The sequence below is a fragment of the Daucus carota genome, chromosome 9 (genome assembly GCF_001625215.2).
Source record: "Daucus carota subsp. sativus chromosome 9, DH1 v3.0, whole genome shotgun sequence".
Classification (NCBI taxonomy): Eukaryota; Viridiplantae; Streptophyta; class Magnoliopsida; order Apiales; family Apiaceae; genus Daucus; species Daucus carota.
The window spans coordinates 28,694,834-28,714,314 of NC_030389.2; the positions used below are offsets into that span (position 1 = coordinate 28,694,834).

The 19,481-nt window shown below is 37.5% G+C and overlaps 1 non-coding gene across 1 annotated transcript; it reads left to right on the forward strand.

Annotated features, from left to right (window-relative positions):
- The first annotated feature begins 498 nt into the window (after window positions 1-498).
- Window positions 499-605, forward strand: LOC135149804 (small nucleolar RNA R71). The gene has a single exon (XR_010288019.1). It is a non-coding gene; the product is annotated as a small nucleolar RNA R71 (small nucleolar RNA).
- The last annotated feature ends 18,876 nt before the right edge of the window (window positions 606-19,481 follow it).

The window sequence follows — 19,481 nt, forward strand, 5'->3', positions numbered from 1 at the left end:
GCTCCTTGCTGCTGAAACTGTTGCTGCTGTTGTGGCATGAAGTTCTGATTGTTGCTCCAGCTGAAATTCGGATGATTCCGACTATTGAGATGATAAGTGGCAGGAGCTGGCTATTGAGGCCTCTGGAAGTTGCTCACAAACTGAGCGGATTCACTAGATATAGCACACTGATTAGAAGAATGTGCACCAGCACAAAGTTCGCAAACTGAAGGTGGCTGCTGATTTCCCAAATTTGCCAAAGAATCCACCTTCATAGTAAGAGCCTTAACCTGAGTAGTCAAAGCTGTAGTAGCATCAACATCTAGAATTCCTGCTGCTTTGCCCTGATGAAGACGCTGAGTAGGATTCTGATATTCATTCGCAGCCATCATCTCGATCAACTCATAAGCCTCATCATAGCTCTTAGCCCATAGAGCTCCACCTGATGCTGCATCGAGCATTGGCCTCGATTGAGGACCCAAGCCATTATAGAAGCAATTAATAACCATCCAATCAGGCATCCCATGATGTGGGCACTTTCGAAGCATCTCCTTGTAGCGTTCCCACGCTTCACATAAAGTTTCACCAGACAGCTGAGAAAATTGAGTGATAGCATTCCCGATTGCAGCTGTTTTGGCCATAGGGAAGAACTTAGTAAGAAATTTCTGAGCCAAATCCTCCCATGTCTTAATAGATCCTGCAGGAAGAGAATGCAACCATCCCTTAGCTTTATCCCTCAGAGAAAATGGGAATAGCCTCAATTTGATGGCCTCGTCAGTAACACCATTGAACTTGAAAGTGTCGCAGATCTAAATGAAATCCCGAATATGCATATTACACTACGCGAAAACAGGACATAACCGACCGAGAGAATCGGTCGGTTATGAACAATATCAGTCGGTTATAAGCCTAAAACCGACCGATATGGCTGGTCGGTTAAACCCTGGTCGGTTACGTGAATTGGTCGGGTTTAAACCTTAAAACCGACCAAGTAAGTGGTCAGTTATGTGCTGTTTTGTTCCCAGAAAAGTGGCCCCACTTGATGCCACCTGTCACCACGTGGCAACAGGTGTCACACCACGTCAGAAGCGACTGGTAAAACCGACCGACTGAAGTGGTCGGTTATGTGCCTTTTTATCTGAGTTGACTTTGACACAAAACCGACCGCAGTCAACCTTCTGCCACGGTCGGTTATGTGCGGTCAATTATGAGTCGGTCGGCTTTGTGGCAGAAGGCCACCCTGATTCACATAAGCGACCGTCTCATAACCGACCGACTCCTGATGAAGACGGTCGGTTTTCTGGGTTTTATGTAATGAGCGCGGTCGGTTATAGTTGAATGCGGTCGGTTTTCTGGCATCAATATGGTAAAAAGTGGTCGGTTTTGGGACCATTCGGTCGGTTTTGCAGGGTGAATTTTTAAAAAAATTGCAGCAGAATCTGCAGTTTCCAATCAATTCCCTGTACCAAAACCATACCAACCAAACAATCAAACCAAGCATCCTAAACAACCAAACATCACAAAATACCAACAACAAAATTAAACGAAACAATTCTAATTAAACCAAATCCAAACATTCTAATTACAAATCCAAATCCAAACAATTCAAAATCCAAACATACTAATTACAAATCCAAATCCAAACATTCAAACAATTCAAAACCCAAACATTCACAATCCAAATCCAACCACTGTCTTAATATATACCATCCGTTAAAATTAAAATATAAATTACACTAATCGGTCAATGAAACATCAGATGATTCACCACCGCCGTCGCCACCATCTTCGCCACCGCCTTCACCACCGCCTTCCCCACCGCCTTCCCCACCGCCTTCGCCACCGGCTTTGCCTTCACCCTCATCTTCCGTGTTTTCATCCGTCTCCTCGTCCACATCCGTGTAATCTTTCTCTCCCTCTTGCGCAGTTGCATTCATATTTACATATCAACCAAAAACAAAAAACAAAGCATTAAGTCATAAGTGTATTACCATTTTAGCACGAACATCCATTTTTTGGAGTATATCCTCGAGCAATGTCCCTACAATGTGCACAACCTCGCCGCCAAGAAGGTTATTCCATTCCGCCCTCCGAGCCGGGTCAGCGGCTGGATCGGACGCCTCGATGGCTGTGCGTGCAAAGGTTGTTATCTCCTCATCCGATAGGCGACGAGCAAATTGCAGAGGATTGGCACGGATTTCATTGAGCACATTGCGGACAATCGGGAGGAAGATGGAATCAAGAACCACTGGATTTTGTGTTGGAGTGGATGAAGATGATCCGGCGCCGCCACGGTGGAATCCCTATAGCGTGTGGCTAGTGTTGGGATCAAATCACTAGCTCGAGCTTTGGGGAACCCCACAACATAATTCTTTTTTGGCCTCTCGCCTTGAGGAACCTCCATTGCTTCCATCCACCAATCCCAAGGCTCATCCCGCTCCCCCGTTTGAGTAACCTCCACCGGCATATGATCAAGAATCGAGGCATATCGTTCCTACACATTTCTCACAATTAATTAAACAATTAATGATATAAACAATTAATTAAAGTGCTAAAATTAGAAGATTACCGCAATGCGCATAGCGGTGGGGGTAGTATATATTCGGCTCTCGGGAGTGGAGCCGATCCTTGTGTGGCATTCATCCCACACCTCAAGCTTTGTCGGACTTTTAGACAATTTATTTTTCATGTTCTTGAATTATACCACAAAATAACTTATATTAGCATTTGCATTATCATATTATATATTATATAATTATAAGGTAAAAACAAAATGTGTGTGTGTGTTTGCATATTAAAAATATTACTACCTCGTGCACACGGTTGAAGGAGCGCGAGCACCCGCGCTATGCAACCTTTCCACGCGTTGCCGATTAGCAGCTCCAACTTCCGACCTATGCAAATGGCCTTCATCCGTGTCCCAATACTTGAGAAGATCTTTCCAAAAAATGATATTCCAATATTCCGGTTTCAAAGCCAACTTCGAAACCCCTTCCTCCCTTGACTTCCTCTCGATCCTCCTCTTCAATTCATTCATGGTCCTTTTGATTGTGACCTTTATGTGATCTTCAATGATAGCTTTGGCTTGTGAACGGCTTTGACCTTTCAATTGCCTATAATATTTCTACGTAATATCAACAAGTACAAGGATTAAAATTGAATAATCAAACCAATTACCAACAAAATCAATAACATATTATGTAAACAAAAATGTACTTACGAGAAACTCCTCAACCCTTAGACCGAGCCACTTTGGGTAAGCCGCGTCTATGTCACTAAACGTGTATTTACCCAAAGGCCATCTTGCCCGAATAATCGCAAGCAAAGTCTTTTTTGCCTCATTATCTTCAATACTATCACTACGCCATAAGTGCTCATATGCAACGCTCAGGAGTGTTGCCTTATACCCCAAATGGTGTTGCCTTAGGCACGAAATCGAGATATGCAACACTTCCTGAGCGTTGCATATGCGAGCCTTGCCTTTGACCTATAAGGCAACGCTTATGGCTATCTAATGCAACACGACTATCCATTGCATTATACCTATAATGCAACACCACAATTTCATAAAGGCAACACTTATTGGTGTTGCCCCTAAAGATGGACACGCAACAAAGGTGGGTCCCACTTCATCTGCCACGTCAGCTGGGTCCCTCCTGACACGTCACCTGGCACGTAAGCTGGGTCCATCTGCCACGTCATTGATGAGTCACTTGCCATGTCATTGATGAGTCACTTGCCACGTCATAGTTGGGCCCCACATGATCCGAATTTTTAGTGGGTCCCACATAGCTTTTGCAACACTAAATATTGTAATATGCAACACTGGCAACACTGATAAATGATATATGAAACACTAAATAAATTCAAAATTGCAACACTGGAAAAAGTAAAATGCAACACTTTTTATAAAAATTTTGCAATAGCAGTTTTGGACATTCATAAATCCCTTCCTAATTAAACAAGCCATCAACCAACAAAGCAACCCTGTCATAATCTTCTACCAAACCAACAGTCACAAAATCCAACTAACTACCAATCCCAACAACCAACAAAATAGCTAAGTACTGAATCTTTCAATGGCTTAAGACAATAACAAATCTGCCATACTACATAGATTAAGTTCAAAATAGCCAACTCTTAATAGTTCTAGATAATAGCAGAATAACAGGACTATGATGTGGCCCCTCCTTGAGTCACAGGAGTGCCGTTGTCATCTTGATCACTGGACACCGTAGCACAAAAGTCCCCGATATTTAATTTTAGATCAGGATTTGCATCCCCTAGTTTTTTCAGTACCCAAGTTAAATTTTCCTGCACTTTGCGGTTAACTTTGGCTTCCAGTTCAATTTCTAAGTCATGCTTGATCTTTGTGGTCAACTCCTGCACATATTGTTCCGTAGGAATTGCTGCCGAACCAGAGCATTGACCAGTTTCCTTTGTACCGGCTCTTCCTACTAGCCAATCACGTGAATGTTCCTTGTCGCCGCTAACCATTAAATTTGCTTCAACTTCTTGTCCAGAAGTAACTAGTTTCTTGATCGCGGTCTACAAGAAAATGATACACCAGATTATAAAATGAATTATGAAGATAGATTTAATACTACTTGAAATGTCCTTACCATTCTTTTTTCCACTTTTTCAGTATTTGACTTGTACTCTTGCCCGGGTTTTCGCTTACGGGTTTCCAGAAACACTTCCGCATCTGTTGGCGAGGCAAGGTCGGGGCTTTTCTTTTTCTGCAATTATTGAAGAAAAGGAAAACAATTTAGCTCAATTTGAATTCAGTAGAAGTTAATGGGCATCAATTGCATCTGAAAATGATCAATTAATGGACATGTACTGTTATCCAAAATTCACTTTCACAGTATATTATAAGATAATGATATATACCATCTCCTCCCGAACTTGTGCTAGTGTTTTTGGGCCCATAGTGTGTGTCTCAGTTAAATTACTACGACGGGCAGTATTGTTCCTTGCCAGTTTCTAGAAAATAAAAGAGAAAAATAATAAAATTTACATTAATCTTGTAGTTATCCTTGTAAATCAGGCAGAACATAGATTATGCAGATTACATAATTTTTTAAATAGCATGCTAATTAAATGTAATTAAATTAGCATCCAACATAGTAGATATAATACCATCATCTCCCCAGTATGCCAGGAGCAGTTTAAAGTCCTCTAGTGAAATTTCTTGAGGCCTTTTTTCCAACCTCTCCGCGTCAGTTTCAAGGCTGGTATAGTACTTGGTCTTAAAACGACTTTTGTGAAGCCTCCAAGCAGCATTGAGTGTGTTGTACACCCATTTTCTACCTTGTTCAGGAATGACATACTTAGCCTAAAAATGTAAATATCGAACATAAAATCAGTTATTTATACTGTTACGATATAATGCAAAATTAAGTATGAACTAATGCAATTGTGTGGACTACATACCAATTACAATATAATTCATAAGTATGAACTACATGACAATCAACTAATAAAATGTACCAGAGTTTGTTCCCACAATTGCTTCTTCAGGCTGTCAGGAACTACATGCCAATTTACGTACGTAAGTGACACGTTATCCCTTGCTAATTAAATAGAGTAAAAATGCATGTACACAGTACCTTTAACAGCTTCCTCCTCATCTGTAGCTTGGTCCACATTAAGTTCAGGAACATCATCCTCTTGTAATTGAGGTGTAGTACTCAATTTTTGTTGTTCCCGCAGTGCTAGATAAGCATTTATGGAACCGGGAGGTACTCCATTGACTGCCTTGTTCAACAATTTGGAACAAGTTGGTTTTACAGTAGGTGCACGATAAGAACTTGTCACCTCCTTCTCAACTGCAGCTTTCTTCCCTTTGTTCCTGACGGGAGTGGCGACATGTGTCGATTCTCTTTCAATGTCAGCAGGCTCTTGTGCTTTTGCTTGTGCACGAGTCCTACGTCCCACCCCTGTCTTATTTGCCTTGGCAACTCTTTTTCTCTGTAATCATGCAATTGTATCATTATTATCATTTTATCTCTAAATTTGAAAATATACAAAGTGATTAGTTGTATCAAATGAACATTAAGGTCTTGCAACTTGTTTATAGAGATCAAGGTCCATGATTGACTTGTTTCGATGTTATTTTATTAGTTTTATACTATAATATAACATGTAATTAATTGTATGTGATTTATGTGCAATAGACGCTACTTTTATGAATGTAAAATAAATCAGTCTATATAAACTTTTACTCGCATTAAGCTTAATTCCTGAGTCCTCGGCCCCGTGTCTACTTTCAGATACATTTTTATAACTCCGTGAGAATTTTATAACTATTCAGAAGTAGGTGCTCTAAGTGGCAGCTTACAGTACTACATTTTTTAAGAGATATGTATTTAACAATCTATCACCTGTTCTATCTCCAATTTTGATACCTTAAGTGCCCACAAAATCGTAAAATTCAAAATCTGAAGTATAGCTGACTACACAGAAGGTTTATTTGTAAATACAAACAGCTATTATATTCTGAACTTTCGTAATTTATAATAATAAACTATAAGGGATGGCCAATCAGGCTAAATTCAAAGTAAGATTCCTTTTGTGGAGTGGAAGCATTATTGTAAATCAGGAAAATCATTTTAGAAAGATGGAAATGTATTTTGCTATAATTAAAAAATTAAACAAATACATGGTACCTCCATCTCTGATATATCTTCATCACTCTCAACTTGAGGCTCTTTTTCAGGAACGTACTCATCGTCCTCATCAGGATCCTTAGAATGACGGGGTTCTGTCGTGCTATTCTGTCCAGCACCCTCTTTAAGACTAGCAGCTAGTCTACGAACCCCATAAGCTTGAAGAACGCCTTCATTTCGTTTCATACGATCGAGTCTTTCTTTCTCATAGTTTGTCAATGGTGGATTCTGCAGCAAAAAATAGATCCAACTAACAAAGCTTGACTATGTTTAGAAATTAAGAAAATGAGGAAAAATTCTTAATTTTAAATGAAACCTGTACAACAGCCTCGGTTTCTCCAGTAGTTTCGCATCTGCTTGTATCCTTTTGAAGATTTAATTTCCTTCTCACTGTTGTTCTTTCTTCCTCCTTCTCTAGTTGTTCTTCCTTATTTCGCTTGCTCCCCCTAGGTGACCTCCTAAGTAATTGATTATGCTGCTGGAGTTGTTGTCTTGTGACAAATGTACGCTTTACGGGCTTCTTCGGAGACACAAGCTTCTTTGGAGACACTGTAAAATCAAAAAGATAATATGTACATTATATATGCCAGGGAAGGTGAAACATTATATATAAATATAAATATATATAAATATATATATATATATATATATATGTATATGTATATGTATACCTCCAATTATATTTTTTCTTGGCCGCACCACTACATGTGGTTGCATCTGAGTCATTGGCTCAATTTCCTTGTCGACAATAGTGTCAACAAAAAACTCAATTTCTTCACCATCTTTGCAGGCTTCTAAGAGTCCGATTAAGTCTTTGTCATCTGTCAAAAGCTCCCAACCAGCCTTTCCTTTGCTCATATACACTCCTCCAACTTCAGTGTAACGGAGGTAGTCTCTCACATATTCCATAAGCACTGTATAAGAAAATAGGTCCACCTCAACCCGTGTTACAACGAAAGTTTGTCCACCGACATAAGTACTTTTCTGAAATCGGCCATTGTAATTGAACCTAATATTGATCTCCTTATCTTCCATCCTGTACAAAAAACACAAACATTAGTACAACCATATTTGCACAAAAATACACAAACTTAAAGAATATACCAGAATAAATAAATAAAAGTGAGAAATAAAGAATATTACAGCAGTTTGAATGAAAAATAAAGTATAAATGAAGCAACAGTGCAAGGAATATTACAGCAGTTTGAATGAAAAATAAAGTATAAATGAAGCAACAGTGCAAGGAATATTACAGCAGTTTGAATGAAAAATAAAGAATAAATGAAAAAACAGTGATAATGATCCATATATTAACTAAATAAACACCAAGTTACACAAATGCACTCAAAAGTCTGATTTTACAACTATTTAAATATTAAGATGGAAAAGGAATATGAGTTGTCGGGATGTCATCTCTAAAGCAGCTCTCATGACCAACTTCACTTTGTATTCTGCAATTGTAGTCAATATCATCAAAAGTTGCATTTTTGTAATCTTCAACTGCATTTTGGTTATCAGCATCACACCAATCTCTCGGTAATTTTTTAATGACATAGTGAACATTCTTTTCAATCGGATCCTCGACATAAAACACTTGTCTAACTTGTGAAGCCATGACATAAGGGTCGGCCTTATGGCACAACCTGCTGAAGTTTACTTGAGTAAGGCCATATAAGTCTTTGCCTTCTTGATACCAACTACATTTAAAAAGTACCACGGTAAAAGCCCCCCAATAATCTAGTTCAAATATTTCTTCAATTGAACCAAAATAGTTGACATTGCCAACTATGGGGTTTTCATCTCGCGAACTTGCAAAACTAGTTGTTTCAGCTGTTAAAAAAACACCGCTGTTTTGTGTGACACATTGGGAATCCCTAGATTTCGTATGAAATCTATATCCATTTATAACGTAGCCACTGAATTTCCTAGCTCTTCTGTTAGGACCTAATGAAAACATCTCCAAATCTGTTGAAATCAGATCTTTTGTTACAATCTGTTCGGTTAACCATTTCCAGAATTCTTCAGTGTGTGCTCGTTCCCTTTTAAATTTTTTTGAAGTGCCACAACTGTCTAGTAAAGCTCGATGCTCCCTAAATAAACACCAAGTTCAAAAAAGCTGATAAGGAAGACAAATATTGAAACATTATAGAAAAAAGTAGAATGAAATATGGGTAATATAAGAAGCTTACTTGATTACATTCTCTACTTGATTAGTTCAGAAGTTACTAGAGGTCTAAAATTGACTATTAAAAAAAAATAACATGGTTCCTTGCACACTGAGCTCAAAAGGCGTTATGATATAAGGATTCAGCAAGTTACGCTATTTTGGGTGAAAGATCCGTTGTCTCAAGAGATTACTCATTTTAGTGAATAAACTTACAAATTTGCAACTTCACTTACATGTGCTTTTTTTAAATGAAAAAAACAACAAAAATAAGACCCAACCAATTCTGTTTGCCTTCAGCTAGCAGAGGCATTTAGTCTAGAGCTTCTATAAGATAATAAAATCACACTCTCTCCCTCCCTACTCTCTCTCTCTCTGTCCCCCCTCTCTGTCACTCTCTCCCTCCTTCTCTCCCTGTCTCTCTCTCTGTCTCTTTCCCCCTCCCTCCCTGTCTCTCTCTCCCTCCCTTCTCTCTCTCTCTCTCTCTCTCCCACTCTCTCCCTCCCTACTCTCTCTCTCTGTCACTCTCTCTCTTAGACTAAAAAAACAAAACAACTCAGCATGAATTACAAGCATGCAACACCCAACCTAGCTAATATCAATTAAAAATACAAATTACAAGCAGATAGCAACTAAAAAAAACAAAATCTTAATCACAAAAAGCCCTATATGCAAAATCTATATCTTAAATAAAAAAGAGGAATTACCAGAGCTAACTGAAGAATGGAGAACTTGAACCCACAACTAAAACCACAACCGAGAAGTTGAAATCCCTAAATCGAGAACACCGAAACCCTAATTGCAGATGCCCAAATCCACAAATCGAGAGCTGAGAACACCAGAATCCCCAAATTGAGCACCGTGAGGGAGAACTGGGATGAAGAACTGAGAACTGAGCAAAATCCCCAAATCGTGAACACCGAAACCCTAATTTGATATTGAGGTCGAGACTGCAGTGAGGTGAGAATGAAGGTCGAGATTGTGAGGTGAGGAAGTTGAGAGAGGCGAGGTCGGGACTGTGAGAGCGGCGAGGTCGGGACTGTGGCGCGGCGAGGTCGGGAAATGGAGGTGAGAGTGGCGAGGTCGGGAAATGGAGGTGAGAGTGTTTGTTTGATATGGAGTTAATTTGTCTGAAAATATTTGGGGGGAGTTTTACCCGCTTAAGATTTCAGCTGACGTGGATTATAATTTGTTTTATTTTATTTTATATATTTATTATTTATATATTTTATTTTAGATTTTTAATTTAAATTAAATGATATAGGTGAGAAATACTTACTTTAAATTAAATTAAAAATTAATACAATAATTCACATCTTATAATTCGTATTCAGGACAACACTGATTAATTGAACTACCTTCTTGGACCGCTTTGACTATTATAAACTCACACTTTCTAAATATGGAAATTTTTGAAAAAAGTTTCATATTACTAAATTTGATAGATATTAACATCCGTACGGTTGGATCATCAAGATTGAATTTTAAAAAAAATAGAATTTGTATTCGGGACAACACTGCTTAATTGACTACCTTTTTGGACCGCTTTGACTATTATAAACTCACACCTTCTAAATATGGAAATTTTTGAAAAAAATTTCTTATTGCTAAATTTGATAGATATTAACATCCGTACGGTTGGATCGTCAAGATTGAATTTTAAAAAAATAGAATTTGTATTCGGGACAACATTGCTTAATTGACTACCTTCTTGGACCGCTTTGACTATTATAAACTCACACCTTCTAAATATGGAAATTTTTGAAAAAAAATTCTTATTGCTAAATTTGATAGATATTAACATCCGTACGGTTGGATCATCAAGATTGAATTTTTAAAAAATAGAATTTGTATTCGGGACAACATTGCTTAATTGACTACCTTCTTGGACCGCTTTGACTATTATAAACTCACACCTTCTAAATATGGAAATTTTTGAAAAAAATTTCTTATAGCTAAATTTGATAGATATTAAAATCCGTACGGTTGGATCGTCGAAAATGAATTTAAAAAAAAAGAATTCACTTTCGAGACAACACTAGTTAATTGGACTACCTTCTTGGACCGCTTTTACTATTATAAACTCACACCTTCTAAATATGAAAATTTTTGAAAAAAATTTCATATTATTAAATTTGATAGATATTAACATCCGTACGGTTGGATCGTCGAAAACAAATTTAAAAAAAATAGAATTCGTGTTCGGGACTACGTAGGTTAATTGGACTACCCACTTTGACCACATATAACTATTATATTTTAGTTATGCAAAACACAACATAAATGAAAGGTTGGTGGAGTGGTGTGTGACATGTTTTGATACATGAGAGGTCAGGGGTTCAATTCCCTTGGACTTCAAAAATTTTCAAAGAATTTTATATCAAAATGGGTCAGTAGGACCCACTGCCACGTCAGCAAAATGGGTCCGGAGGTGGGCCCCACTGCCACGTCACCGAAATGGGTCCGGAGGTGGGCCCCACTGCCACGTCAGCACGTGGGACCCACTGCCACGTCACCGAAATGGGTCCAGCAGTGGGGACCACTGCCACGTCAGCACGTGGGACCCACTGCCACGTCACCAAACTGGGTCCAGCAGTGGGGCCCACTGCCACGTCAGCACGTGGGACCCACTGCCACGTCACCAAAGTGGGTCCAGCAGCGGGGACCACTGCCACGTCAGCACGTGGGACCCACTGCCACGTCACCAAAGTGGGTCCAGCAGGGGTCCCACTGCCACGTCAGCACGTGGGACCCACAGCCACGTCAGCAAAAATGGGTCCAGCGGTGGGCCCCACTGCCACGTCAGCACGTGGGACCCACTGCCACGTCAGCAAAAATGGGTCTAGCAATGTCTACTGCTATAATGCAACACTACAAACTCCTATAATGCAACGCCGTTTGAGTTCTGTTGCAGAAGATAGAAAACCAAGGGTCTATTGCAATACTTTCCATGCAACACTAGGAATACGCGTTGCATATGAGCACTTATGGCGTAGTGTATATAAGAACATTATAAATATTAACTCGTGAACAAATTATTAATAACTAACGCACACTACATATATTTAACACTAAAAATCATTACAAATCACTACAAAACACAACATATAAAACAATATACTTACTGTCCATCGGAGATATGGATCCGTCGAGGTCTTGTTGGTATCTTAGCTCCAAAAATGCCGCATGAATGTGACCGTGGCATCCTCACTCTTCTCACCGGTTCCTCCTCCGCCTCCGCCTCCGCCTCCCTTGTGTTATGCTCCGATTCGGTTTCCGAATCCGTTGGCTCGTCACGCAACCCCGTCTATCCCTTTCCTTTTCCCTTCGCCTTCTTTTTGTTTGTACTACTACCGACACTCTTTCCCTTGCCTTTGTCGGTGTCCTTGTCCGTTGCTTTCCTTTTCCTTGCCATGATATATATCGTCAATGAAATCATGACGACTATCATCACCCAACCAAAGAGCCCCTACAATACAAATACACAATTAGAACACAAACTATACAAATTACAAACTATACAAACACATACATTATACAAAGACAAATTACACAAAAACAAATTACAAATTACACAAACTATACAAACACACACATTATACAAAGACAAATTACACAAATTATACAAACACAAACATTATACAAATTACACAAACTATATAAACACATACAAATACAAACACACATTATAGAAATTACACAAACTATATAAACACATACAAATACAAACACACATTATACAAATTACACAAACTATACAAAGACATTATACATATACTATATATACAAAGACATTATACATAAACACACACATTATACATAACCGACGAACACACATTATACAAATTGGAGGCCAAAATTTATACAAATTGAGAAATTAATAAAAATTCACCCCACATATAACCGACCAACAAATTGCACATAACCGACGAACAAATTGCATGCAAAATTTCCCAATACACGTATACACACACACACACATACAAACACACACATACACAATTATATTAACATATACGTATATGCAGATTCACCTTTACACATATACACATACATATGCAGATTCACCAACATATACACATATATATATATATATATATACACATAAACGAAATTAACAAATAGAGAAAATGGAGAATATACATTGGAATCGCCACTGAGAGTTGGGGGTTTCTTCCTCCGAGCATAATAAGCACTGGGTCTCCTTTGTGAACCACCATAGTGAGCCCCCATCACCATTGGAACCACCATAAGCAAGAGAGTTGGAATCGAGATCACTGGGGGTTGGATTGCAGAGAGTAGGAGTAAGAGAGCATAGTGAATTGAGAGTTGAAGAGCCAGTGTAGAGTAAGAGAGCACTGAAATCGCCATTGCATAAGGTTGGGAGAGAAGAGAGTTGGGAGAAAATAGAGTTGGGAGAGAAAAGGGAGATAGAAAGAAAAAGAAACGGCTGTTTTTTTTATATATACAGAGCACAAAACCGACCGCAGCAGCCGTCGGTTATGTCTTCGTCCCCAGTGAAACGACGTCGTTTCACTGTGGCGCGGTTTTTAATTTTTCACGAAATATTTAGGCGCAAAAAAATCGGTCGGTTTTAGTAAGGGTCGGTCGGTTTTATTAAACCCTAAATTTAGGGTTTTTTAAACCCTAAATTTAGGGTTTTATTTAATTAAATAAAAACCATAGCTTTTAATATTAAAAATATTAAGATAAAATTATATATTAATAGCTAGTATTATTTAATAATAATTTAATTTCAAATTAAAAATAATAATACTATATTAGCTATTAGTAACTCTATAATTAAAAATAATATTACTATATTCATAAATTCTATAATTATTCATATTTAAGGTAATATAATATTTTAATTTTAATATATATCATATATACTTCGATTAAGAAATATATATAAAGATTAATCGTATTTCAAAAATCGAATCATTGGCCGACCTTGCAGTGGATTAATCGGGGATTACTCAGTTAAATCGGCGATTTTTAATTAGAACACTGCTTATGAACATATATAAGTTATAAGAATATACATGCAATGATCAGAATACTCTTAAATTCTTGGCACGTCAAGTTAGAAAACAAAAGTTAAAATAATATATATTAAGAAGGAGCCAATAATATATAGACACGAGATACTGACTAGTACTGAGTCAGTCTACGTTCTGCTTTGAATATCGTCAAAGGAGACGGGATGAACGACGTTTACAGCTTGTCACCGTGAGGAAAGGAGGAAACAAGAGTTAGGTTTCACACCTTCCTCTCCGGACACTTCACTTGTAACCATCCGTGTATGTAAGACTGAAGAGATAGCTATGACTGTATATATATTTATATTCTGAATATATTTTATATAAATATTACATTTAAATATTATATATATACATATTTATATAATATATATATTTGTTTATATTATATAAATTTATATATATATATATAATAAATAATATATTAGCTTTGACTGAGTTTTACTTAAAACCGACCGAAGTCAAAGGTGTCAACGGTCGGTTTTGTCTGAACACGGTCGGTTTTATAAGCAGACGGTCGGTTTTCTGGAAAAAAGTGGTCGGTTTTACATGAATGCGGTCGGTTTTCTGGTAAACTTATATTATTATAATTTTTATATATATAACAAATAATATAGATATGCTTTGACTGATTTTTAGGTAAAACCGACCGAGGTCAAATCCTGCCACGGTCGGTTATATGTGGTCGGTTATGACTCGGTCGGGCTTGTACCAGTACGCCATCCTTATATTTAAAACCGACCGAATCATAACCGACCGCCCTTAGATGAGTACGGTCGGTTTTGTTGAAGAAGGTGGTCGGTTTTAAGTGCTTTCGGTCGGTTTTCTGGTAGTTTTATGGTCAAAACCGGTCGGTTATGTGTACTATCGGTCGGTTTTCTGGGCAAAAAAGGAAAAAAAAACATAATTCGTTTGCAGTTTCAGTTGCCAAATCCTGTACCAACATCAAATAGCAATACATAACCAAATTACTAAGCAGCCTAAACAACATTGTTTATCATTACACCATCGTATATGATTACACAATTATAAATCATTACACAAATTTAAACATCATTGAAAGTCATCAAAACCGTCATCATCTTCATCATCATCTTCATTATCATCATCATTATCTTCATTATCATCTTCCTCTTCTTCATTGTGTTCAACATCATCATCATCATCTTGATTTTCATCATCTCGCAATTCGTCTTCTTCATCATCATCATCTTGATTTTCACGCCGAATAAATGGTATTTGTCCATATTGTGCAAAATCAACAAATAGCGAAAATGAGCTAGCGACATTAGATCTATCTTCTTGAAAAGCGTCCTCTATATCGTTTTGCACAATAATTGATTCATCAATCGGACGACTTTTAGATTTGACCACCGTATATATTTTGCTTCGTGGATCCAATACGCTAGGAGCGTAATATACTTGAGAGGCTTGACTAGCTAAAATAAAAACTTCGTTAGATCTCAATCTTGAAGTTATATCAACCGTCACCACTCGATTCTTATTGATCCTCACACCATTTCCGAGACTATCAAACCATATACATTTGAACAAATATACGTGATTGCATCCTTGATAAATAAGCCTCATAATTTCTATTAGTTGACCATAATAATCAAGATTATTTTCATGCAAAGTTCCCTTAACTACAACACCGGAACCGGATGCGGATGATGTTGAAAATTTATATCCATTAACTTGACAAGTTTCAAAAGTCATGACCTTTAATGTTGGTCCTTCTAGCAAGTCCATGAAACGAGGTCCGTCTATCTCGTCTTTCTCAACCTTTTTCTTAAACCAATCTTTGAATCGAGTTTTCACAATACGATCTAATTGTTAGGTCCAAAGTATCGTAGAAGGGGGGGTTGAATACGATACTCACTACAATTTAAAATTCTTTCGAATCTTGCGGATAAACAAATTGCAGTCCTGTAATGGGTTTCGTGTTCCGGATATTTATTGAGTCGGTTTCTGAGGATATAAAAATATTAAACCAACACACAATATTTTCCAAGGTATATCTGTATATTGATAAATACCTCGAAGGTGCTATAAATCCAAACCCGAAGGTTCGGCTACAATGGCCACTACTCTCAATATTACAAACTCTAACCACTACTGATATTTCTATTACAAAGCTAGGCTAGGGTGTGTGTATAGTGGGAGTAGCCGTGCAGAGCACTTGGCCATTTCATCCCGAAGGATGTTCTGTAAATTGTGAGAACCACAATCACATATTTATAGGCTTTCATAAACTAACCATGGTTAACGAGTTCGTCCTGGACGACTTGAGTTCGTCCTGGACGAATTCAATTTAACTGTGGTTAAATTGAATTTGTCCAAAATAAAAACTAACTCATAAAATACTCCAAGTTGCGCCAGGAAATGTGTTGGTCAAAGTTGGCGCCACCTCAGTCAAACCTTGCGCTTCAGTAGTGTCCATTGTCCACTGTTGTGAGGAGAAACACTTAGAAATTATTCTAAGTGTGTAACTGGTCAGAGAAGGTCAAAGCTTGCGCTTTGACGGGTCAAAGTTTGCGCTAGTGCTTCCTCCTGTAGCTTGACTTAGACAAATATTGATGCTCACAAACTTGCGCCACAGTAAGAGATGCTACACAGTTCTCTCTCATCATTTGAGGACAAACTTTGACTTAAGTCAAAGCTTGCGCCTCACATTGCACTTAACAGATGCCCTGTATGGGTGACTTAGAATAATTTCACGTTAGAGCAAGATGCACCACTTGGAGTCGCAAACTTTGACTTGGTCAAAGTTTGCTCTCCAAGTGAAGTTGTGCTCCATGGTGTTGTATGTATGTGACTTAGAAAATATTCTAAGTTACAAGGAGTTTGTGCCAAGAGTTGTTAGTAGAGGAGCAACATTTGACCGGTCAAATGTTGCGCCCGGGTCAAACGTTGCGCCCGGGTCAAACCTTGCGCCTTGGTCAAAAGTTGCGCCCGGGTCAAATGTTGCGCCCGGGTCAAACCTTGCGCCTTGGTCAAATGTTGCGCCACAGAGTGTACAAGAGGTACTTGGTGACTTAGAGAAATTCTAAGGCAAATATGAACTTGCTCCACCATTGTAATGCTTCCCTTGTTATCACTCCTTTGACTGAGATTGACTTGAGTATGCTCCATCCATATATTTATATTATATTATATTCATAATATTATATAAATATATGTATAAATAAAGATATATATATAAATGTATATAAATAACATTTATATAAACATATAGTAATATATATATATATACATATATTTAAATATATTCTCATATATTTAAATATATATAATATACATAAAATTATATGTAAATATAAATATAAATATATATAGGGATATATATATATATATAATTACTTATAGATATAAATATATACATATTTATGCACATAATATAATATATATATATATACACTTAAATATATAAGTGTTTATGTAAAATATAAATTCATATACTATATACATATATATTTATTTAAATATATATACATATAAATATACATATACATATGTTTAAAAACATATATACATATATATTATATATATTATATTTAATTAAATATACATATATACATATATAATTATATTTGTACATATACAAATATATAAGTGCACACATATATAAAATGTCACTTCCTGATATGGCTTTCTGTGGAAGCTTTGACATATGGCATTTGAGCAGTAAGCTTTGGCATAGCTGGCATTTGACTTGGCTTGGCCTTGCTTTGGAACAAATGACTTGATATGACTGGATCAATTCTTCGATCGATAAATACTTTGCAAAGCTCCGTACGTGCTGACGCTTAGTGCACTGGTCTGGTTCACAAGCGACTAACACTGAAGTCAAACATTGTACCTTCTTTGTCAGCAAACATTGATCAGTCGGTTCCGGGTTAGTTTATGCTTCAGTTTGTTGATTATAAATAACCAACCAAGATATATAGAAATATCTTGCTTCAGGGGTTGCACTGAAATCTTTCGAGTACTTGGACAACATCTTCATTGCTTCCACAATCTTGAATACTTCAATCTTTATTCTTCACTGAGGCATGAACATATTAATGAACTTCTTCCAGTGAACTTATTCCTTCAAGACTGTAGATGGCTTCTTCAACCTTTGTCTTCGTATCTTCCGATTCCGGTGCAGGCGTAGTGTTATTTACTTGTCCTGTTCTATTGTTGAGTTATCATCCCTATGTAACAGATAGGGTTGTCTTTACATTTAGACTTACAATCTCCCCCTATTTGTTTGTTAATCATAACAAGCAAATCCTCTGGAGGATAACTCAACTAACACTAGAAAAAGTAAAATCCTGGACTAGTAAATAATGCTACAAAGTTTCTGGATCATATAATACATTTCCAGATTTCATGAATAGAAATAACAAATGTGCATATCACCTTTATTTCTCTGGTTCTTGCTTTCCTGCCAGATAATCCTCATAGTCTGTCTTGAAGAGAATTCAAAACATTCCATTATGCAAAGAACAATCAGCAGCTTCATTGAATTCTTCAGTGGTAATGAATGAGTTCATGTCTACCACTTACTGAAGAATAAATGTATCACCTTATACTTCTCCTCCCGTTACCTTGATCAGGTTCCCCTTAGTGATAAGTAGTTGTCTCCCCTTAGATGAAAGATCAATCCTTCTCCTTAGTTGAAAGAAGAATCTCCCCCTCAGTAGTACACAGCTAAAGAGTAGTTTAATCCCCCTTAGTTGTAGACAGCAGAAGAAAGCTAACTTACTTTTTCTTCCCCCTTTCATATATTCTCCCCCTAAATATATTCTCCCCCTTAGTTGTGGAATCCTCCGAGGATATGTGGTATCAAATAGGTCAAGGAACGTGTACAATACTTCCTGTACCAAAAGATAATCTCCCCATAGAGAACTAAACAACGCTAAAGCTGGGGTCGAAGAAAGAGTTCAGAAGAAGGGTTTACTTTGATTGGGTTGGTCCCTATGCTGAAAGAATAGGTTCCAAACGGAAAAGTAAGGAATAAAAACTGACATTCCAGTAACAACATCCACTTTGTCTTTAGGTATAAATTTGGTAATTAGTAGGTGTCTCACTAAAATGTTCTGCAGGTGTATCACTCAACACTCAATTTTCTCTTGGTTTTTGGGTAAGGGTGTCACTCACGAGTTCTGTAAGTGTATCCCTCCACACAAATACTGAGCTTCCAAAATGCTGAGTACCTGCAAGAAAATCACCTTAGCCACCCTTAAAGGGGGTCACCGGTGGTGCAATGGGAGTTCGTAATTCCCAGTCCCTATAGACTCATCAGATAAATCCGAATCATGGTCCACAAGTTGCCAACCACTAAGTGGCTTATCCAATTAAGGATCCAGAGTTGTTTGCTCTGGGAGGTTAGACAAAGGCTTAATTATGGCAAAGGCCTACGTCCTCCTCAATGTCTGTGAAGACACTTGATTCAAGAGAATCATCAACCATAGGTTCACACCGTGAAATGGAATGAACTATAGTTGCTTCCGTCAATTCTTTCAACAACTTGTGAGCTTCCAATACCAATTATTATTATATGTACCTCACAAGTGTTTCACTCTTCTCAAAATCCTATGTGTTTGCACTCACTCATGCTCACATATTTCTCATTCT